This window comes from Lissotriton vulgaris, unplaced genomic scaffold (assembly GCF_964263255.1).
Source record: "Lissotriton vulgaris unplaced genomic scaffold, aLisVul1.2 SCAFFOLD_423, whole genome shotgun sequence".
Classification (NCBI taxonomy): Eukaryota; Metazoa; Chordata; class Amphibia; order Caudata; family Salamandridae; genus Lissotriton; species Lissotriton vulgaris.
The window spans coordinates 1,051,409-1,070,207 of NW_028247221.1; positions in this window are offsets into that span (position 1 = coordinate 1,051,409).

The following is an 18,799-nucleotide window of genomic DNA, read 5'->3' on the forward strand; positions in this document are numbered from 1 at the left end:
CCAGTTCCGCACCAAGCCTGGGTCTGGAAAGTCCCTGGACCGGTTTGGACTGGCCTATGCACGGGGACACCTTGTGTGCCCCGGGCATGTCTGATTCTATTCAGCCCTGTCCTACCCAATACACAAAACCCTGTCTGGGGTGGTGCTCGCACCTCCCAAGGCAGGAAACCCTTTGTCCAGGCCACCATCTGCCGAGTTTCGGTCAGCAGCAGGAGGCCAGACTCGTGTCTGTGGTGGCAGCATCCATTTTGTGATGCTGAGGCTCTGGTTAACTTTAACCGGGGTTTAAGGCTACACACATGTTGTGTCCCTCTAGAAGGGTGGAATGCTATCCCCGTCGACAGAACTGGCGAGGGGATAGTATTCCAATTCGTATGACACCTTACTCGACATGTTTTGATAAAGCCAAACCAAAGATAGCATTTAACCGCGAGGATTATAATGCACTTAAGAGTATATGGTATGGCAATATCCCGGAACAGCTTAGGGAGTGGTTCCCGACAGCTGCAGACAGGCTCAGCTCATGCTAGAGCACCATCTCACATATTTCCAAGCACTCTGTCTCCAGGATTGATGAGGCCTTCCATAGGAGTGGCTGATAGGAACATATGTGTCCAGTTTAGGGTTAGGCACAGGCATACTGTACCTAAGCAAGAGGTGATTACACCAACTTACCCCAGCTGAGTGATCAGCCAGTTGTGTCAAATATGGAGGCCAGGCCAGGGGTGGCACAATACATGCTGCAGCCCCTGGTAGGCCTTGGATACACCTATGCCCTGGGTACCTAGGGTACACTTTTACAGGGGCTCATAAGGTGAACCAGTTCCAATTCGTAATGCACCTAAAGTGCATTGGCAGTAATTTAGAGAGAGAACAGCAGGCTGTGGGTCTGATTAGCAGGCCCACAGCCACATTAAGTCAGAAACCAGTGAAGCAAAAAGCAAAAATTTGGGGTGACCATAGGATAGCAGACCCTACTCTCCTACACTAGCGACGAACAAGATTGCTGCCAATGCTTCCTGGTTTGGAGTGCTGACAGACAGTTAACTGCCAATCAGCATGCAGCTCGTGCTCGTAATTGTACAGATTTCCGTACGCGTACGCCGCGATTTTTCTTTTTTTCTTTAAAAAAAAAAAAAAGAGCCTAAACATCCATGTATGACCCCTGACCAGGCCTATAGGGTTAGAATGTTTCTACCTTGCCCCCTTTCCTTATTTCTTAACTTTGTTTTACTGTTTTTTTGTGACATGGTTCTACCGAAGCACAAGATGGTCGCCAACACTTCCTTGTTTCGACTGTTGACACACAGTTAACAGCCAATCAGCATGCAGCTCGCACTCGTACTTGAATGGATCTCCTTCCGCATGCAGAAATCTATCTCTAGCTGTAGCCCTAGCTAATGGTCCCGATAGAAAATTGCATCGGAAAAACACGTTTTGAGACCCCCCTTTTTTCTCGGCCCCCACTTGACGAATCACCCCCAAACTTTCGGGCAAGGAGCGGAACAAAGCAGGTCATTTTCTTGGGGAAATTCACAAGGATTCGTCCACCGGCGCCAACGTTATTCCAAATAGAAGGTTGTGTGATTTCCAATGGAAAGTAGGTCCTAACTATAACTACCTACTGGTGACCGCCAGTGGGTAATATATATATATATATTGTTTTATTAGCGCTAATGTAATCCAGTGCCTTTCAGAGAGTTTAACGAGTAAAACAGAAAGCATTTGCTTCCCAGTCCTAAGGTGTGTTGACCACCCCCTGTCATGCAAGGTGTAGCCACAGCTGAAGGTGGCACTCTGTCCAGTCTAGGAAATGAGGTCACAGTGGAGTCAAAAGCAGGGAATAGGGAGTATGAACAAAACAAAAGTTCACCAGGTAACATAGCAGAGACTTCATGGCTAGATTTGACCCGAAGGTGGAAATAGAAACCCGAGGTCTACTCAGCACAAAGTGGAGCTCATGAGTCAGGACTCTTGGGCAGCAGCATTCAATGGGCATTCAGCTCCGAGGAACAGCAAAGCGGGGTTGGGGCCGGTGAGTTGGCTCCCCCTCCATGTGCATCACGGAGGCAAGAAGGAGTATCGTATGTTATAAAGCAATCACTCCAGCAGTTTTGCAGTTTCTTCATGCAGCATGCTCCTTATTAATGCACTTTAGAGGCCAAAACTTGTAATATGTACCTAACACAGAAAGATGTAAAAAAAAAAAAAAAATTCTACCTTACGGGGCTACGTTATCAACTAGGCCATGATCATCTGAAACAGTGCTACATAAAGCCTACGTACCGTACAAGAAAAATGAAAGAACCCTCGTAGCAAGCTGAGTGGTGTTTCCAGGAATCTCTGTAATTTAAACATCCACTGACGACTTAGAGAAGGCTAAAGGCTGGCGAATGTTCATAAAAAACACGCGTGACTGTCTCTGGCCCAACTCTTCAAACCACAAAAGGCACCAACAACTGGAGAAATATTCTGCTTCAATTAGAACAGTATGCCTCTCATTAAGTGAGGATGTCAAGTAGCTAAATTGGTCTCGGATGACCTTGGTTCAACCCTGTCTCCCACAGTTGCTACACCATATAATTCTCAACCAGTTTCCCTTATCTGCCAGCTTTGGGAAGCTTAAAACAGGCCTAACTACAATCATGGAGGTCTAAGGAAGTCAAGCAATGAACAGCTTACCAGGCTCTAATCCTGGGCATGGAAGGGCTTCCCTTACAAAATGTATCTGGCCGCTCGCAGGCAGTTTCAAACAGAAGACAGTATGAGACTGCCATGGTACAGTTTTGGTGCTGGGAGACAGAGTCAGAAAGCAAAAAACGGAACAAAAGAAGTGGACGAAAACTAAGGCAAGGTTCACAGCTTGATTGTTTGTGTCAGTGGGTGTATTAAGGGAAATGCTGAAAGCATCAACAGTGGAAACCTTTCTTTTAAAAAAGAGTTCTCTTCCACAACAGATAAAGAAAGTAAGCGTAAGTAGACTGTGCTTGGCCAGTGCTCCTTAGCTATGACTGGAAGTAATGTATCCCCTACGTGAACGATTTAGGAGGCAGCAAAGAAGAGTGACACAGCAGTGACCCAATGGTCAGTAGTAGGTGGGATTAAAGTCGTTTTTGTTGACCAAAACAGGTCTTGCAGAAAATGCGTGCCCTGGAGGCTCAACTTAAAAATGGATATCCAAAGTGAAAACATGTAGTTTATAGTACAGGAAAAATGTATGTATTTTAAAAATATAAATATGAATTAATGTAAAGATACAGAGTATGAAAACTATACTGGGAATGTTTCTGTATATGTGAGTTACAAAAACTAAGATGTTGAACATCCTTAGAGCAAACATTTTTGGAATAGTTAGTTAAAAAAATGTTTTTATGCAGTTTTATTATTTTTTAAACTTAGAAATTCTCTGAAAAAGAAGGTTATTATTATTATTGTTATTATTGTTATTATTATTAATCGGGTTTTATAAAGCGCAAACAACCCGGAGGCCTCGTAACGCTGAGTACAGTCATACTATTAAAAAGGGAAGAAAATTAAATGAACAGATACGTTTTTAGATCCTTCCGAAATTTAAGAGGACTGGGTTCACTGCGAAGGAGAGTGGGCAGAGAGTTCCATTCCTTCGCGGCATTCCAAGAGAAGGAACGCCCACCCCATCTGGTGCGTCTGATCTTATTGACAGTAGCCAGGAAAGCAGTACTAGATCGCAGTGATCTGTGAGGAAGGTAGGGTTTTGCCAGGGAGCAGATCATAGTAGGGGCAGTCTTCCACATGGCTTTGCGCATGATACACAAAGATTTAAACAACACTCTGGCCTTAATAGGAAGCCAGTGCAGTTTCCTCAGGGCCAAGGTCGCTGATTGCCGTTTGTTGAGGCCTAACAGGAGACGGGCTGCGGCGTTTTGTGTCACCTGCAACTTTCTTATTGTGGAGGTGGGAGCCCCTAAATATAGGGAGTTCCCATAGTCCAAACGGGACAAAATGATGGCTTGCACCATTATTCTGCGAGCTTCGAAGGGGAGAAGTGGTAACACCTTTCTCAGCATACGCATGAGCCCAAAGCATATTGCGGACAGAGTAGTAGCTTGCTGCAAGAAGCTGAGGTTGGTGTCCAGCCAGATGCCTAGACTCTTTATATGGGACTTTGGTTGGGGCGTTGGGCCCATACACGGAGGCCAATCCAACAAAGGACTGGGGATGGCTGAGTTGCCTAACATCATAAGCTCTGTTTTCTCGCCATTTAATTTTAAGTGCGAGGTAGCCATCCACTGAGCCACCGCTACCAGACAGTTGCTTAGATTCGGAGAGGAAGAGTCCGACTGGTTCATAGATACGACTAATTGCGTATCATCAGCATAAGCCACTATGTCCAGGCCAAATGATTGCACTATATCAGCTAAAGGCTGCATATTAATATTAAAAAGAGTAGGGCTCAAAGCAGAGCCCTGGGGCACACCTTGATCCAAGGGCCAGATTTTAGAATGTGTAGTGCCCTCATCAACCTTAAAGGAGCGGTTCTCAAGAAAAGACTGGAGCCAGTGCATGGCCTTCCCAGAGATTCCCATTTGGTTGAGGCGGTGAAGGAGAATGCTGGTGTTAACAGTGTCAAAGGCGGCACTAAGATCGAGCAGCATGATTGCTGTAGTGCCGTCTTGATCCATTTGTTTCCTGGCCAACTCAGTTACCGCCAGGAGAGCCGCCTCAGTTCCCAGTTTGGGACGAAAACCGGCTTGGGAGTCATGGAGAAGATGATGATTCTCTAAGAATTGAGTGATGGACGTGTTAATGTGTTTTTCTAAGAGTTTACTGACCCACGGAAGAAGGGAGATATGTCGGTAGTTGGCCATATTCTCCGGGTCCAGGGTAGGTTTTTTCAATAAAGCCTTAACTTGTGCACATTTCCACGCAGTGGGTACTGAGCCTGTCGTAATAGAAGTATTCAAAATGTTAAGAATAACAGGTTTAATGGTGTTCTCAATTTTTACTAGCTGGCATGGAGGGGCAGGGTTAAGTTAACTTGTTCTCCCACTGTGCACTGCTTATGAACTAACATATGACATCACTCATGACATGTTCTGTGACATCATTTATGACATCTCAAATGACATCATAGATGATATCACTGATTACATCATCCAAGCTTCATTTTCACACATATTGCTGCATAAATTGCTATCGCTTTACATGTAGCAAAACATAAATGTAAAGCGCATGATCACCCAGATGGGCATCCTGGTGCTGATGTTTATTGTAAATGCCAATTCCAAATAAAATGCCCTACTACGAACAGGTTTTACCTGTATGAAAACCCTGACACACACCAGCTTACATTAAAAAATGAAGTTGATATCAGTAGAGAATTGAATACTATAAACAGTGTTTACTCTATGGAGAGAGTTCATTCTAAACCACACTGTTTGCAAACAGAAAATCTGTCATGAGGAATACACCACAGATATTTAAAAGTATCTACAAAAACAGTGTGCATTCTATGCAACAGTGGTAAACTATTTGCTCAAAATAAACAAGGTCGAAAAGTACTGAAGATCATGTTAACTGCACTCTTCATACCGTGGTAAAAACGTTACAGATAGCCCTTCTTCTGAAGAAAAAGAAGCATACTTACATAGGTTAGTACCTGGTGCACACACTCTTTCATGTTAATTAGAAATCATTATGGTAACACAAGTCTCTCTAATAACTCAAGGCTGCTTATAAATGTTTATATATACTACGTAGAATCTTTTTCCTGTTGGAAACTTTTTCTGCAGAACCAAAACGTTATATGGAGTTTAATGAATGCAAGTCAACTTTCGCTTGCACACAGAGTTTCTCTTCAATGCAAACATTTAAGACGTGTTCAATACCGCTAAACTGCTAAGGTGCATTAGGAGCCCACACATTTTATAAAGCCTTACCCCCATTAGATGCACCCAAGCTGTACAAAATTATGTAGAATTAATATGGTAGTTAATCACCACTATGTAAACTACAAAACAAACGTACACACATTGAATGATGTCATCAGTGATGTCATCAATGATGTCATTTGGGCTGTAATCAATGATGTCATTAATGATGTCATAGAACATGTCATATGTGAACACATCAGCAGTGCATGGCGGGGGTACAAGTTATAGTTAGTGCTTCTAACTATAACTGGTGAAGGTTTGTGTTTCTTTAAAGTTCAAAACCTTAAAGTTGTCACTGAGACACTCAGAAATTCACCTGACTATAACATTACTTTAACCTTTGTTTATTTCATTAAATTTCTTCAGTTTTTGTTTCACCTGACTATAACGTTACTGTAAGCTTTATTTTTTCAATCCTGCCCGTCCCTCCTCGTCAAGGGACAGTTGCTCACAGCTCGCAGGCACGGACCTCAAGAAATCTCCTCAAGCAAATAAAGGAACTCCACATAGAAGATTGTGGTGAAGCAGTGCAGAGTATTTATTTTGGCATAAAATAACTCAGGCAAGTGCCCTCCATGACGCGTTTTGCTCCTCGTGGGAGCTTGGTCACATGATGCGTCCATTAGCTATGATGACATTTAAAGTGATCAAAAGTGAGTAAAGTGCACCAATAGCCTTAGAAAAAAGGCTCAATGTTTTCCACACACATAAAAACACAGAACAGTAAGGCAATAGCTAAAAAATGCACGATGGTAGTAACGTTCTTGGTAAACATACTGAATAATCAATTGTAATAATCTGTACACAGTGCAACTAGATAATAATCCTAGATATTATAATAATTGAACTCATGTTGGCCACAATGTGTAGAGATACACAGATGGAAAAAAGTGCTATGTGCAAGATCTAAAACAGCATGTTGAAAATATAACAGGAGCAGAGTGTTCATAATGCTAATAGGTATGCTCAAAAAACTGATAGAGTCCAGTCTTAAAATTCAAACCTAGTACCTGTTTAAAATATTGCATCAATCATATAAATGTGCAAATATGCTACTCAATAAAGTGCCTAGTGCATACATAAATATCGACAATGGATTCTAGCACTATAAATTGGACCTTCACACTGTATCTGATTCAAAATCTAAACCAAACTTGTAAGATCATGCCCAATATTGCGAGCGAAAACAACTTAAAAAAATCGACCTACAGCACAACCTTCTTTACAGAAGATACATGCCGCATAATTGTGGCCATCAGTCCATTCCAGATATCGATGCTGGAAATAAAGTGCTAAGATTAAAGTGCTAGTGCATGTTCATCTTATAGCAAATGCTCTATATACATTGACCAGGTCATAAAACATATATAATGTAAAAGATGCAAATGCAGATTTATATGTACACACCAGGTCATGGAACGTATACAGAACACAGCATTAGAACTAGTTTTTTCACAGAACAAATGGATAAAAACAGATACATCTGTTTCCCCATTAACTCCTATACAAGCACTGATGTAAAAACAGAGGGCCCGATTCACAGAACTAACTTAAGACAAAATCCTAAACTTACTACTTTTGGTATTCACAGAAGTTAGGATTTTGTCTTAAGTTTGACTTAAGACAGACTTATGTTAGGATTTTGTCTTAAGTCTGTCTTAAGACAAACTTAAGACAAAATCCTAACTTCTGTGAATACCAAAAGTAGTAAGTTTAGGATTTTGTCTTAAGTTAGTTCTGTGAATCGGGCCCCGAGAGATTAGATCGCCTCTAACATTTTTTTAACTTGCCAGCTAGGTTGGAAAAAAGGTTGATGTTGTGCAAAATACAGCTAAGCCTAATGTCTAATGTGTGCAAAAAAGTGCTGTGCAAAAAGAGCTAAAATAGCTAAAATAATGATACCTTAACTACATAGCAGCGGAAGCAAAACAACATCTACTTATAAAAGTACACAAAGTTGCATGAGCCCAAGCAATACTGTTCACTACATAAAATCTCCATCTATACAAATATTTACAAACAGTTGAGTTAAAACCAAGGAGACTTAAGAATAATCATGACGCTCAGCAGACTGACTTAGCCCAGAAGCTGATGGGAAATCGGGGCAGTGGTACAAATTGTAAACAGTCAATCCCGCAAGGTCAATCTGGTGTGGGTGTAACTTCTAACTGTCTGCCAAATGGTAGTAGTAGTATAGTAGTAAATAAGCCGGAAGCTCCTAGAGCTACTACTCCATTATCTAATGCTGGAGGGGTTAGTCAACCTGCCCAGCTAGTCAGGGATAAAAATGTGGCGATTAGTAAACCAGCAAGTCACACCCGCTTATGATCTAGTAACCCCTTAGCTTATGTGGTACCTAATGCACCTACTGTAGAACTCCCCCCTGAATCTGCCCCTTACATGGTTATATTGGCAGGGGTTCCACCACTAGATCAGGGTAAGAGGGATACACATATGGAATTAAAAAATAAGTGCACATTCTGGCTTAATGCTAATCGGCCTTTGCCAACCCATATTCGGGCAGAGATTTTATCCGTTAGAAGGGCTAATTGGATTTAGCAGGAGTGTAAAGACAGTTGGGGGGGATTGTGTTATTATTAACTTTAGGGACAGGAGATGTGTAGAACATATTAGCAATTGGCCACAAATAGATCCTAGATCCCGGATCCAATCGCTCCCACTAACTGATTTTTATGTTCCAGCACAGGATCCACACAGAGAAATCCTTTTATGGAACGAACAATCTAGTTACCCCATTGCACGGAGTCTAAGATTATATAATAGGATCTCAGCCTTGTTGGGATTGGAGGAGTGCGATTGACAGCAAACACAGAAAGGGAAAGTGAGTATGACCACTAAAAGATCATCTAATGTAAATGTAGCTGGAAGTGAGGGGCAAAAGAATGAAAGTGCAGGACTAGCTGTGGGTGGGATGAGTCCTAGGGAAAATATTAGAACTGGTATTACCCTTCTAAAAGGTGAAAACTATTTCCCTCGGTTTCCTGCATTTAGGAATAGTCCACTACCTATTATTGCCCCCAATATGATGCCACACTCTAGCCCCACTTTAGTAAGGAAAGTAATAAATGGGGGACCACAATCTATAGCGTACCCGACTTCATTGGTGTCATGGAACTTTTCTGGTATGGGGACCAAATTAGTGTCACCATGCTGGCTAAGTTTTATTGACAAATTTGACATCTGTCTTTTCCAAGAGACCTGGGCTGTTGCACCGGTATTTAATCCAGGTTACTTGAACTTCTATGTTCCTGCTGTGAGAGGGCAAAGGGGACGTCCGATGGGGGGAATGGTGATTTGGATTAAACAACATCTAAGTTGTACTATTCAATTACTTCCTGTAAGGCATCGTGACATTATTGCAGTTAGGTTTAGCTTTCCAAGGGGCCCAAAAATTGATATTATTAATGTTTATGCTAGAGGTGTCCCAGGAGGTAAAAAGTCATAGGTGCTAACTGCATTAGAACTACTGATTGAATCCCTGCCAGATGGGGTATTGCCGTTAATTGCGGGTATTTCAATACAACCTTTGAACCCCTAGGGCTGGAGGATGTTAACCTGTCAGAAGAGGAAGACTATAGATAGGGTGTTCCCCAACTTGTGGCCAGGTCAACAGTTAAATGGACTGAGGCTGCGCTACATTTGAGTGGGTTTTGTCTTGGTAATCAATTATGGGCTGCAAAGGGTCGGATAGGTCCGATAGGAAGGGGGAAAATACCTATGATAATGGTACAAGGTCAAGTAAAATTGACTACATACTTGTCCATTTGAAACTCTGGCACACTTTGGTGGATATGGAGGTGAAGATCCATGCCGAGAGTGATCATAACCCTCTGACAGCATTATTTAGGTTAGGCCAGGATGGAGTGGTAAATAAGTTTGAAGAGCTATCAGTTCCCAAAACCATTTTAACAAATGATGAGCGCCATCTTAAGTGGTGTAAAGTGATTAACCAACCAGAAACACTTCATGCCATTGACAATCACCTCGAAGCGGTACTTGGTAAAATTGGAGAAGATGTAAATAATGGAACCAAGTATAGCCCTTTTGAGGATGATCATATTGAATTGTTTAACAATCTTAAAGCCCACTTTTGTAAACCTAGTACTGCCAGGGTAAAAGCGAGGAAAAAAGTAGAGAGGTGGTATAACAGATCATGTAGGGAAGCTCGGGTTGGACTGAGTTTAGCATTAAAAACAAGGAATTCAGTGACAATAAGAGCCGCCCGTTGTAACTATAGGAAAATGATTTGTAGCGCAAAAAGGGAATGGGATGACCAGATGTGGCAGGATCTCAAAGGAGCATGTCAGTCTAAAAGCCAGAAGCTATTTTGGCATACCTATAAATGGGAAGGAGGTGGGTGTGCGGATAGCCCGCAACATAATGTTCATCAAAACTCCTGGGTTAAATAATTTAGGCAAAAACCAAAGGGGATGATGGACAGAGCGTTGACAATACAAACACTCACCCCGAGTCAACTGATCTGGGTTTAATCCATCACCGTTCTTTAGCTCACTCCGCCACCCCAGTTCAGACATGGCCATATGCAAATCAGTCTGACCCTGTGCCTCAGGGTAACAGTCCAGCCTGAGCTGCCAAGCCATGTCTGAACTGGGGTGGCAGAGTGGGCTAAAGAACGGTGATGGATTAAACCCAGAACAGTGACTGGGGGTGAGTGCTTGTATTGTCAATGCGCCGTCCATCATTTCCTTTGGTTTTTCTTTGTTCACCATAAGTTGGCAGGGTATGCTCAGACGTGAGTACCTTGCTCACTTTGCCAATGGATTCAAGCAAGTCAGGCTTGGTGATGGATTACACCCAGATCAGTTGACTGGGGGTGAGTGCTTCTATTTTCAACGCTCCGTCCATCATTTCCTTTGGTTTTTCTTTGAATACTTTAAGCCCCAGTACGCTAGTATTGAAGGCAATTAAAGCGAGGCAGTTCCTGGTTTTAAATTTTATGAAGGGATTGTTTTTAGCTTAGGGGATGTGGGTAGAGCCCTGAACTCAGTAACCAAGGGACGAGCTCCAGGGATGGAATGCACACCTGCAGACTTATTCCTTAGTGATAAGGAAAGATGGAGATTATACATCAGTTATTTATCTAATGCTATTGCCCAGGGGATGGCTGTTCCCAACTCATGGAAAGGAGCAGAAATCGTGCCTTTGTATAAAAAAGGAGAGAAGTCCCTAGCGGGCAATTACAGGCCTATTAGCCTGATCGATTCCTTACTGAAGATAATGGGTCTACTGGTCCTGGGAAAGATCCAGGACTGGATGGATGAGGGGGATATCCTGAGTCCATTGCAAGCCAGGTTCCGCCCTAGGACCAGTACGATAGATCAGGTTTTTCGATTTATTGTTATATATTGGCGAGTAGTTGTCCTAGAAAAAGGGGTATTATATGCAGTATTTGTTGACCTAAGGGCGGCATTCGATCGTGTCCCGCGAGGGAAAATTTGGCAAGTACTGGAGGAATTAGGTATGCCCCTGGAACTGTTGATGTTGATTGTCCGCTTACATGAGGACACCTATGCTAGGGTCAGATGGGGCGGACAGGGTGAGGTTACAGATGCCCTCCCGGTCGAGCGGGGAGTGAGGCAGGGGTGCGTCATGGCGCCAACCCTGTTCTCACTCTTCGTGAACGGGGCCGCATAATACCTTTCCCTGGTCCCGACTGATGCCCCGATGATGGCTGGAGAGTGCGTCCCGATCCTTTTGTTCGCGGACGACACTTTGATAATTTCGAAAACCCCAAGTGGACTTCAAAGGGCACTCCAGCTCTTTACGGAATTTTGCCATTTGCCCGGGTTGAAAATAAACACAGCTAAAACAAAATTTATGGTCCTCACTGAACCTAAACGCCCTAAGTCAATGAAACGGTTTAAGGGAAGTATATATATGAATAATTGCCAGCTAGAGCATGTTGATCTACAGAATCACATGTACTGGAATACCCAGTTAGATATGACCGTATTAAGGCACAAACAACAAGCGGGCATTTTCTCAAAAGATATAAGTCTTCCTTTACTAAACCTATGAGATCATTACTGGAAATGTATGGGATGAAAGTTTTAGGATCTGTCCTTTATGGTGCTGAGCTGTGGGGATTCTCAAATATTAAACAGCTGACATTATTAGAAAATGAATTTCTGTGGAAAGCTACTCATGTTCCCCAAAGCACCCCACTAGTTCCTCTGTTTTGGGATCTTGGTAAAAGATCAGTGCAAGATTTGGCCATGCTGCGTCCAGTATTATACTGGTGCAGAATATGGACAACTGAGGAATTTTTTTACTATGCTAGGGGTCTTAAGGAAATTATAGAGAAGGACCGCTTTCATAAAATTAGCTGGTTGAAAGCCATTAGATCCCTTCTAGGGAGAATGGGTTTGACTGATCTGTCTGATGATCCCACAAATGCTGTCTTCCCTTCTAAGGTAGAAATGAAGAGGATATATTGGGAGATGATTATCTCAGAGAAATGTGCCATGAGCTCCTCAACTCATCTCACAGAGCGCTTTCTTGAATTTAAGGCCTATCCAGCATTGGAACCATATTGGGATGCAATTGAGAAACCATTAAATCGTAAGCTCTATTTCCAATTTGTGTCAGGAACCCTTCCCATAAGGTCATTCACCGCAAGGTGGGCAGGGATCACTGAGGATAAATGCGCTAATTGTAAGGACAAGAAAGAGTCTATAAGTCACTTCTTGTTCTTTTGTCCTTCATATGCAGCATCACGTGATAATTGGGTGAAACCAATATGTCGTCTAATTGGCCTACGGAAACATGATGAGGCATTGAAAATATTATGTACAGATCCTAGCCTCCCGATTGCTATTGCTATGGCAAAGTTTTTGAAATGGGCATGGGTAATTTGACTGAAAGAAGATTGTCAGTAGTAAGGGATGATGTGTAATACTATGATGGGGGGTCTGGTGTAATTAACTGAGCATATGTGATAACTAGATGAACACTGGATATATGTCCAATCCCCTATTTTTAAGTAAAATTCGACATTAACTTTGTGGTGTTTAATTACTTTTTAATATTTTTAAATATTTATATAAATGTTTTTTAAAAAAAGGATTTAGTATTTGTGAAAATTGTATGTTTGCGATGCTTTTATGACCAATTTGTCGAATAAAGTTTGAAATCGACGTAGGATATTAAAGAAAGTTGTGTTAATCTTCATTCATATTTAACCCGCTAGGAACTCGAGTGTCTAGAGCAAGAATGAATTGGGATTCTCTTTGTCTAAGCAACTTATCACGGCCCCCCCCCCCGGCCGGGGTTTGGAACCGATCCCAACACAGTATATTTGAGATCCTTAAATTTGTTGGCATGGACTGATCTAAAATGCCTGGCCACCGGGTAATTATGGTCCGAATTTACAATCGCCCTGACATGCTGAAGTATACGCTTATGTACAGGAAGTTTTCTGCTTCCAGATTGCATGTACAGCGTAGTTTGTAAACAGCGTATTCTGTGCAAGCGTTGTCAGATGTTCTTTGATGGCAATCAACTTCTCACTGAAAGCTGTAACATAGTAAGTTGACTTTTTTACAAAGGTGCAGGCTCAGCAGGATGTACATTTAAAAAAGCCTGGTTTCATCAACAAAGTGCTTTTTGCTATCACCTCAGGCATTGATTTAACCAGGGCATCCCTCATAGAGGGAGCCCTTCTGAAGGTGATAGCTGGCAGATCTGGTAGAGTTGGCCTCAAAATGTTGTCAGTCATAATTATAGGCCACTCAGAATATATAATTCTATGGATAGACTGCTCCTGTACATTAATTGTAGTAATAAGCCTGACGGGCTGCACTGCATTATCAGCTGCCATAGTTGCAGATATTAGAGTGGACTTCGGTTGAAGAAGAGTTTCCCTTTGAATGGCATTAGCTTTATTTAGGGCTGAGGTCATTTGTTTTTTAGTGTAACCTCTGGTTAGAAACCATTGGAAAGCTTCCATATATGTATGTATGTATGTATGTATGTATGTATGTACGTATATATATATATATATATATATATATATATATATATATATATATATGTATGTATGTATGTATGTATGTATGTATGTATGTATGTATGTATATATATATATATATATATATATATATATATATATATATATATATATATATATATATATATATATATATATATATCACTGTCTTACCATAGGATACTGTGTGTGGAAAAGTACAGAATTTATCAGTCATCTGTTGAAACATTTATGAAAGCACTTGCTGCAGTATTCTAACTCTATTAGAGGCCTTATTAGGAGGCCCTGTTGGATGCAATAATTATCACACCAAAACCTGCGTGTTCTGGTAAATAGTGGGGCATTGTTTCCTCTTAAATTCCATTAGGTTGGACATGCTGAAATTTTAACAAAGAGTGCAAACCTATCGCATTGGTTCATTGGCGGGAACGATAAAGATAGCACTACTTGTAATTGCATTCCCTTGGCAAGCAGTTATTTGTGCAGAGGTTGCATTTTCAAGGACCACATAAAATATCAGTGACGGATGGCTTATACTGCATATATATTTAAAGAAAATATTGTTTTTGCATTTGGCTTCTTGTTCAATACAAGACAAAGTTTGATACTAATTCATTTATATCCTGTTTAATTTGAATTCCCGGATATCTCATTTGACTTTTCAGAATTGGGATATGATTAATCTGGGGTATATTCCAACACATGCACTCTGATTTAGTTTGATTATTTAAATATCCAGAGACTTCACTGAATTGCTCTGCAGCTTTATAGATAAGTGGAATTGATTTGATAGGGTCAGTGGTGTATAACATGAAATCGCCCGCATAGAGGGCAACTTTCTTCACCCAGTTGTTGTATTTAAAGGGTAGAATATCCTGATCTTGTCTGATCTTTTCTGCGAATGATTCCATATATAAATCATATAATAAAGGTGATAACGGGCACCCTTGTCTTGGATTTTTATAGGAGGGGACAAGCTACCATTTATTAGTAATCTAGCCATCGGAGCTTGGTAAAATGCTGCTATTGTGCTACAAAAGTTTTTTCCCAAGTTAACCTTAGCTAATACTTTGGCCAGAAATTCCCAATTAACGCGGTCGAAAGCCTTTGCAGCATCCAAAGTAATGACCGCTAATGGAATTTTGTATTGAGAGGCAAGATCTATTGCTCCCACCAATGCTTGAATGAGCTCTTGTATAGAGCGACCTCGGATAAAACCCTTCTGATCAGGGTGTAGAAGTTTAGCTGCGCAGCCGTTCATTCTTTTAGCTAGTATATTTGCCATAAGCTTATAATCAGTGTTGAGAATGGAGATAGGCCTATATGAATCACATTGATGTGCTCTCTTCATTGGTTTTAGGATGAGAACAACTATGGCATCATTCCAGGAAACAGGGATGTTGCCGCCTTCCTCGAATATACCTGAAAATAGTCTTTTCAGAACGGGTACAATTGCTGGAGCTAGTGCCTTGTAGATCTCTGATGGTAACCCGTCCGGGCCTGGAGCCTTACTTTTCTTGGAATAGTCTATCGCTGCTGCAATTTCAGTGGAACTAATCTCTCTATTAAGATTACAAGAGGATTGATCATCTAAGGCTTGAACCTGGTATTGGTCAAGCCATGAATGTATTGATTGATGTTGAGGGAATAAATCTTCTCTATATACTTTGTCAAAATAATGGAAAAAGGCCTGCTCAATATCTATTCTGTTATCAGAGATCTCATCCGTATTTGTAATCTGTACTTCCTTTATGGAGTTCTTTTCAATATCTTTTTTTTTTCCAGGCTAAGAGTTTTCCACTAGCCTCTCCATATTCGAAATGTGCTAGTGGACTAGCCTGCCAGCGCTTCCTCAGCCTTTCATCTAATACCTGCTCTAGTTCTAATTTACAGGTTAACAGATCTTTTTTAATGTTGTTCTCTTCATCTGGGGAGCTAGGGACTGGGGCTGCTTGTTCTAGGGCCTTTCTTCTTGCTTCAATCGGTGTAATTTGCGCTCTATATGCTTGATGTTTTGCAATCTGATATGTTAGTAAACACCCTCTCAGAAAAGCTTTATACGTATCCCAGACAATTGGTAGGGAGGCTGTATCTAAATTATAGATGAAGAACTCATTTGTTTCCTTGATCAAATTATTCGTTACCTCTTCATCCCAAAGAATACTTCTGTCTATAGTCCATCTCTTGACCAGCTGGGGTCCTGAGAGCTTTAAGGTTAGAGTGACCCCTGAATGATCGGAGATATGCGCAGGTAGGTGTTTTATCTCCTTAACTTGTTGGACTAAATGTTCTGTGATTAGAAAAAAACCTAATCTCGATTTATGATGCAGTTTCTTATTATCGAATGTGAATTCTCTTTTTATACCATTTTTTTGTCGCCAGATATCTTTCAAACCAAACTGAGCTGTCGCATTGGATAATATCGCCCTAGTTGTAGGATTATGAGAGAACCTAGCCGCCGATGTTTTATCCAGCTTTGGATCAATTACAAGATTAAAGTCTCCTGCAAGAATGATTGGATCCTCGAAATCTAGAAGTTCAACTAGAAGGTCTTTCAAAGGGAGAGGGTCATCTAAATTGGGGCCATAGTTTCCTACAATCATGAATTTATGTGAGTGTTGTTGTATCTTGCAATAGCCCATCTTCCCTTTTTATCAGACCTAGACTGGATTAGATTTATCTCTGAGTTAGATTTAATCTCAATATAGCAACCCCTTTAGTGGAGGTCTGTTGTGAAGAAGTTATCACCTGTTGAATCCACTTTTTTTTCGTAAAAATATCTCTTAATTGTTGTTCAGTGGAGTGAGTCTCTTGTAAAATGAATATATTTTCAGGTGCATCCTTTAAGTACTGAAGAATTCTCTCTCTTCTGTGTTTAACTCGTAACCCGCTTACATTCCATGATAGAATCTTAATGTATGATGCTGTTGCTGTTGCTACCCTACCTTGCGCTATTTGTCTTGACAATGGTAAAAGCAAAAAAAGTTAGGATCTGGCGACTTGGACATTTTTTTGTTTTTTTTCCCAATGCTCCCCACCCAGTGCTCCCACCTCCTCCTCCCCCCCCCCAAGCCCCCCGTGCTCCCCTGGAGAACCCCCTCCTTTTCTTGGCCTATCTTGGCCATTGAGACTCGTTCGTCCGGGCGTATCGTGTTCTTAAGTTGTGAGAAGTGGAACAAAAAAATTACAGCTAACCAAATATAGAAGAGAGAAAAAAAAAATTTAGAGAGATATGCTGATGAAGATAGAGGACACCCCGAATACCTCGTTTAGAGTCTTTAGTAGTTTGAATGTTTATTAGCTTGTTCTCTCTGGCTAGCATCTGTAAGTAGTTAAAGGTATTCCTCTGCCTCATCTAACCTTTTTAAAACTTTCATTTTATTTTTATACATCACTTTCAGTGATGCAGGAAATTTGAGCTGAGCAATAGCGCCTAGTTGTTTAAAGGGTTCTACCAGTTTACCAAGCTCCCATTGCCTAGATGCTGTGATGGAGGAGACATCAGATCTGATCTGGTAAGAAAATCCCTCTGACGCAAGCTCACTGGTTCTTAAGGCTCTATTAAGGATCTCCTCTTTTAAAGTATAAGTCTGAAAATACACCAGGATCTTTCTAGGTCTACTTGTGTTCGAGTTGAGCCTAAACGGATCCCTGTGAACTCGCTGGATATATTTTATTATTTCATCTTCTGACACCTCCAACTCAATATTTTGCTTAATCAGCCTGGCCACGAACTCCTTTATATTGCCCGCCTCTGCCCCTTCTGGAACTTTCAGAAGGCGCAGATTATTTCGTCTCTGCGCATTTTCCAGGGACTCCATTTTTTCCTGGAGTCCTTACTCCCTTTGTCTGAGATCCTCAAGCTTCTTATTATGCTTGGTGGCAAGCTTTTTTAAATCTACCACTGAGGACTCCATTTCAGAGGTTCTGGTGGCTAATGCATCAAATTTCTCTTTTAGCTCCTGCTGATTGGTTAGTGTGGCTTCAAAACTAGTTTTTACCTCGTAGCTCAGAGCTTTTAAATTGATATAACTGACTGATCCATATTTTCTGCGTTCACTGGGGCCGTGAATACGTCATCCTCACTGCTTATGTTCGTTGTTTGAGTGGATTGAGCTGATACTACCCCCTCTAAATAAGGTTCAGGATCCTTATCCGCACTATGTGCGTGATGTTGTTTAGTGTTTTCAACTGGCCCTGTGGTTTGTTCCGGCACCGGTTCCTTGTCTAGACCTTCTAAAAGTTGATATCTGTTGGAAGTCGGGACGCCTTTTATAGATACTTCAGCTGAAACCACGTTGGATGGTTTGAGTTCCAAAAACTGTTGGCACAGTTTTAAAATATGCCTTCAAAGACAGAGGTGGCTTTTGCTTTTCAGCTGTCTTCTGTGCTTTTAAGTTTTTTTCCCAGCTCTCTATAAGGTTTTTGCCTTAGTTTTAGCTAATAACGGGGAATCTGCTGACTCATTTAGCGTATGTTGTTTCCCTCCCCTGCTTCTGAGGGTATATACCAAATCCTGGGAGCCTGATATCTGTTTTCCTGACATATACAAATCAGAATTTGAGGCCGTTATGGAAGCTGAAGGGGCTACTTTAATGGAAATCTTACCCAGCCCATTGCTTTGTGGGGTTGGTAGTTTTAATTTAGTGTTTTCAATGCTTCCAATGTTTTGGTATCTATATCCAGCTCTTCTTCCCTTCTTCAACTCGTGTGCCGCATATGCCCACCGCGTCAAGCCCTGTTTTAGAAACATAAGCGGATCCTACCTTTTAAAGTGCATAGAAGATCTGTTCAAGAAAAGGAGCAGCTGTACAATATCCTCCAAAACTCCCCAGACTACCTCAATTACTTCAATTGC